Genomic DNA, 6,515 nt, shown 5'->3' on the forward strand with positions numbered 1-6,515 from the left:
AACAGATTCCTAACTATAGAGAACAAACTGATGATACCAGAGGGGACGTAGGCGGGGGTGGTGGTGGTTAAATAGTTGATGGGGATAAAGGAGAGCACTTGTTGTGATGAGCACCAGGTGATGTATGTTAAGTGTTGAATCACTTAATTGTACATTTGAAATTAATATTACACTGTATGTTAACTCACCGGAATTTAAATAAAAACTTCTTAAAAAAGACAAAATGTTAAATTTTTGAAAAAATATATATGGAATTTTAGTGTATAACCAGAACTTTCAAAACAAAGTGGGGAATGAAAACCATACTCTCATTCAAAGTTCCAGAAAGTTTCAGAAAGAGAAAAAAGAGAGAATTAAGATAGATATAATGATGATATGTAAGCAAATATCTGTACATGTGTTCCCAGTATTTACTCACTCACCTTCAGTGTGATGGGGAAAAATACTACAGGTTGGAACCAAAGAACTGGGTGAAGACTGACTGACTATATTGTAGGGTCAGAACACCTAATGTGGATATAATGCCAGGGGCAAAGTCTTCTATGATTTAACATGTGAAAGCTTCCCTTATTACACCTGTCAGTTTTCTATTCACACTACAATTAAGTTATGAGTACATTATTGTTTACATCCAAAGTCAACCATCCAATTGTACAATAAAGAAATCTGGTAGGTGTCTACAAAAATTATCCTTTAAAACTATCTATACCAAAACTATATATCCTTTATTCAAAAATAAGTACAGACAACTAAAGACAAGCTGATGAATAACTTAAAATAACAAATAGAAGGACCAATGTGGCAACAGTAATTAATGCTGAAGGGAATTGAGATAATTCAGGAATAGAAGAAAACTTTTAAAACAATTCTAATTAGGGGTGCCTGGGTGGCTCAGTCGTTAAGCGTCTGCCTTCAGCTGAGGTCATGATCCCAGGGTCCTGGGATAGAGCCCTGCATCAGGGTCCCTGCTCAGTGGGAAGCCTGCTTCTGCCTCTCCCACTCCCCCTGCTTGTGTTCCCTCTCTCTTGGTGTCTCTTTCTGTCAAATAAATAAATAAAATCTTAAAAAAAAATTTCTAATTAATACAGAATTCTATATTAATTTTAAAAAATAGTATTCAGAAATTTGCTGCATTTAAAAGTTCAAGGATTGCTTATATTAACCAAAAACAACTACAAAATGCTTACAGCAACTTTATTTAAAAATCCGAGGGGTGCCTGGATGGCTCAGTCAGTTAAGCATCCAACTCTTGATTTTGGCTCAAGTCAAGATGTCAGGGTTGTGAGATCGAGCCTTGGTGCTGAGCGTGGAGCTTGCTTAAGATTCTCTCTTCCTGGGGCACCTGGGTAGCGCAGTCCTTAAGCGTCTGCCTTCTGCTCAGGGCATGATCCCGGCATTCCAGGATCGAGTCCCACATCGGGCTCCTCCTCTGGGAGCCTGCTTCTTCCTCTCCCACTCCCCCTGCCTGTGTTCCCTCTCTCGCTGGCTGTCTCTCTGTCACATGAATAAATAAAAATCTTAAAAAAAAAAAAAGATTCTCTCTTCCTCTCCCTCTGCCCCACCCCACTCACATGCTTTCTCTCCCTCTAAAACAACAAAATAAAATAAAATAGAATTGCCCAAAACTGGGAAAAGTATTTTTCTTACTAGCAGCGTGGATAAACTCTAATTTATTTGTATAGTGTAATAATATACAACAACAAAAAGACTGAACTACATCTAATATCATAAATGAATCTCACAGACATGATAAATAGTGAAAAGAAACCAGAACAAAACCAACACATATTCTATAATTCCATTCATATGCATTTCAAATTTAGGTAAAACCTATCTATAATAATAGACGTTCAAATTATGACTACCTTTAGAAGCATTAGATATTCACTGGGAGGAAGAATGAGGGAGGCTTCAGAGTGTAAAAATAGCATATATTTTGATCGGGAATTGGATATATCTATATTCATTGTTTATATCACAACATATATATTATAGTTAATAAGATCTCACTTCTTGGGTATGCCACTTTATAACTGTGTGATTTCAGGCTAATTATTCTGTCTAAATTCTAGTTTCCTCCCAAGTAAAGGTGGATTAACACTACTCATAGAGTACAATCACTTGAAGTAAAGGAATATAAAGTTAAAGGCATAAACTAATGTCTGGCACATAGTCAGTACTCAATAATTAACATATATTTCTAATATGTGATAAACCAAAACATTTTTGTTTCAGTTAAATAAATGTAAGCCTCAAAAAATTCACTTGATTGTTATAAGAGTCTGAAAATAATGTTCAGTATTAAATTTGTAACAATTCAAAATAACAAATAATTTGCATCAAGAAGACTAATTATGCTAGTTGAGATTTTCCTGAATAGATGTTTACTCTCAGTTATTTTTCAAGAAATTATTCTTTACTGTAAACGCTTGGCTATGACATTATGTAGAGCAAAAAACAAACAAACAAACAAAAAAACCACCCGAAAACATGAAAAAACGAAAAAACAACTCAGACATATACGTCATTCCAAGGACAAAATGTTAGACTTATCTCTTACTAAATTATAGTTTTGCAAGATTACTTACTTTTAGTATATATATTAAACATATAATAAAAACATTTATTTTAGTTAATGAAATTTATATGCACAGGAAATTGAAATATTTAATAACCCATCTTTATTATATCACGTCACTTCAGCTGCCATGTTCTTCGTATCCGCCATTACATAACTTTTCCCCCTTTTCAAAATGCAGCCTAAAATACAAAATTCTCACTGTGAATTTCAAACTGTAACTGTAATTGACCCTTACATGCATTCTTTGTGATACTTCTACATCTAGAAAAGATCATTGTTTATTCATTACATAATTGATATCTCCATTCCTTAAATTCATTATGCATTAGATATTGCCATCCCTTACATTCCTACCCTAAGTCTCTTTTCCTCTCATTTTATATATTGTTTCAACCCATATCTTTATTAACTATATATTGGTGATGCCCAATGTTTTGGCCTTCAAACTGGACACATTTCTGAATTTGAGAACTTTATTTTTAACATAATTGTTCTCCACTTGAGCTTTCTAGAGATACTTTTATTAAGCTCAAAATTAAATGTACTTTCTCATCAAACGTGTTCCTCTCTTTTGGTATTCTATTACAATAAATGGCCACAGAAGTCTCCCAACCACCCATTAGCCAGAAATACAGAAAGGTATGTAATATATATATACACATACACAACTTTTACTTTCATATTGAACTAGCCCTTAAAATTGTAGGGACCGTGCTCCCATTTCCACCATATCACTTGTCTTCTGCCTTTCATTTACTACCTGAAGCACTGCAGTGCCCTTTGACAGACATTTCTGCCCCAGGCTTCAGTATCCCCAATCTATTCGTCTCTACAGCTAGAATCACACATTGTAAAAGTGTAACCCACCTCCTTAGAATCCCTCGATTTTTCCTCATCACTTTAAAAATAAAAACTTTATGTAATATAATAAATATAAAATATAAACTTTGTAACAAATGCAAAGCACATTTCAGTTTTCTATCCCTCTCCAAATCCTTCCACAGGACAATAAAGTAAATGCTGAAGATAGGACTGCCTAAATGTGGCAAATTCTCTCATATCTCTCTTTCTACACCAGGGTATCTCTGCATGGAGCAACCATCCTTTGATTTTTTCCCTCTCCCATCAGTCCAATCGATATGTTAGTGATGGCATTCTATGTGCCAAATATTATTCTGTGTATTAAGTCACCATGGTTCTTCTTATGACTCGTCTATTATCCTGCAAGACTCAAGTCATGTTTGTATCCTCTAAAGTCATTCCAAAAGCCTTTTCCGATCAAGATTATTTTCATGATGACTCATTTCCTCGTTAATGCTAAATCATGGCTTGTTGATGGAGGGGCAGTCAGTAAGTCTTAATAAATTCCCTCAGCATCCTGAAATATTTCAAAAATAGATACTGTAAGTGCAATCAGCAAAATGACTGGGGAAATAGCAGCTTAAAACAAGTCTCCTAACTCCCCATCACCACCTCTTCCCAACCTAAGCTTCTCCTATATAGAAAATTTAGAGCCACCACAGCCCTGATCATACTGCATCATGATTGTTAGTTTATTTTTTTAAACCCTAATATCATTTGAACTCTTCAAATTTTGATTTCTTCAAGCAATATGTAACTTTCTTGGCAACAAAGCCCATATATTTTTTACATATAAAAGTAAATATATAGAAGTAGTGTGAAAATTAGAAAGCATTTAGTCCACTATCCAAAGTAAATGACAGGGAGAATCTGTAACTTGTCCAAGAATGAAAGTCTGTCTGGATTATAAAATGTTGGAATACTTTGATGTACACAATTACTTACATGTAAAAGAGAGGAGGTACACAAGACAGCTATGACTTCTCTAAAAGTCATGACATATAGAATTGACATTGTGTTTTAAAATATTTGTATATTAAAATTTCCATAAAAACTAATAGCTAACTGGGGCACCTGGGTGGCTCAGTCGGTTAAGCGTCTGCCTTCAGTTCAGGTCATGATCCCTGGGTCCTGGGATCGAGACCCATGTGGGTCTCTCTGCTCAGTGAGGAGTCTGATTCTCCCTCTCCATCTACCTACCCCCCCCACTCATGTGTGTACTCTCTCTCTTTCTCTAAAATAAATAAATAAAATCTTTAAAAAAAAACCTAATAGCTGACTAAGTTGTATATTCTAAAGAAAAATACACTTCAAAAAAAATTGAGCATGATACACAGAAAAAACTTATATGAGTAAAAACAGAAATATATTAGCAATATTTTTGAAAAGCATATTCTTGTCATCAAATCAAGAAACCATTAATATGCAATCACTTTATTGCATATTATAATTACTCAATTTCCTTAAGATACATATGTCCTTCTAGAACATATGTAACTAATTAGACTGTATATTTGCCCATTCCCACTTATAATTCACACTCTGGTCAATACTGGAATGCTTACTAAGTGCTAGGCACTGTGCTTTACATTTCACATGCATTATTGATTTCATTTTAATTTTTCCTTAAAATCACCAAGAGCCCTATAGACTGAATATCTGCATTTCCCCCAAATTCATAAATTGAAGCTCAAATCCTCAGTGTGCCAGTATTTGGAGATGGAGACTTTAGGACAGAATTAGGTGAGGTCATGAAGGTCATGAGGGTGGAGCCCTTATAAGGGGATGGGATTAGTGCCCTTATAAGGCAATGGAGAAAAAAAGGGTTTTCTTTCTCTCCACCATGTAAACACTAACACCCTGTAATACAGTGTGAAGGAAACTGTCTGCAAGCCAGGAAGCAGATTCTAAGCAGGAATCAAATCTGTCAGCAACTTGATCTCAGACCTCCCAACCTCCAGAACTGTGAGAAATAAACGTCTATCATGTAAGCTACCCAGTCTATGGTGTTCTTGTTATATAACAGCCAAAACTGACCTGGAAAAAAATTAGTACTTGGAAGTGAAATGTTGCTGTAAAAAATACCTTAAAATGTGGAAGCGGTTTTGGAATTGGACATAATTACCTTAGCAGGAACATTGCCAGTTTAAACTGAAGGGGGCAGAGAGAGGACAAAATGTCTCAAGAAAGGCTGTGGGCTTCTCAGGCCCTACACTACCAGTTCATAAAGCTATTTGGCTGCAAACATACACTATACTTTGAAACATGGGAAGAATGACCCCAAAGTCCTTTCTGAGATCCTCAGGGCTCCCACTCCCACCACAGGTCCAGAATATACAAGCTCATGGACTTCCACATCAGTTTCACGGTTGGCACTGCTGGCCAACAGAGCACTGCTGGCCACGATGGCTTGATCCTCATTCAACAGTGCCACAGGGGTGTGACTCCTACCTCAATGGGTCCTGAAGGTATAACTGGAGAGGCCGTTTTCAGGCAACAGGCTTGAGCAATGGAAAATTGATCAAGGCAAGAGGGCCCACAGCAACCACCAAGCTGAATGCCCATAGGATCATTAAGCGACCCACCTCAAAATAGCCATTGGCCCTAACTAACCAATGGACTACTTACAACCAGGCACAGTTACCAAAAAAGGAAAATTCCATACGTTCCCATATCCCTCCCTCCGTATAACTGTGGCTCCTATGACTGCCTGGTGGCAGACAGTCTCACCTTCACTGTCCTACCCCCTATGGTGTATTCAATAAACTTCTATCTCCTTTGTTCTGTCTCTGGTGATACCTTTATCGGGGGGAGGAATACTGGCTTCCACCAACTGGGTCACCCCACATCTGGGGGCTCCCATCCAATGGGGAGAGACACCACAGTAACTGCCACCCCAATTTTCAAAATGCAGTAATTGAAATTAGACCCTCTACCTAACAGAGCCCCTTAAAATGCACTTGACAATGATACCCTCTATTTAGAAACAGTAGGTTCTTTTCTGAGGCGCTGAAGACTAACTGTTGCTACTTTAGACCTTTTCTTGTTTCTTAAATCCATTATAATCTAGTAT

The sequence above is a fragment of the Ursus arctos genome, unplaced genomic scaffold, assembly GCF_023065955.2.
Source record: "Ursus arctos isolate Adak ecotype North America unplaced genomic scaffold, UrsArc2.0 scaffold_11, whole genome shotgun sequence".
Classification (NCBI taxonomy): domain Eukaryota; kingdom Metazoa; phylum Chordata; class Mammalia; order Carnivora; family Ursidae; genus Ursus; species Ursus arctos.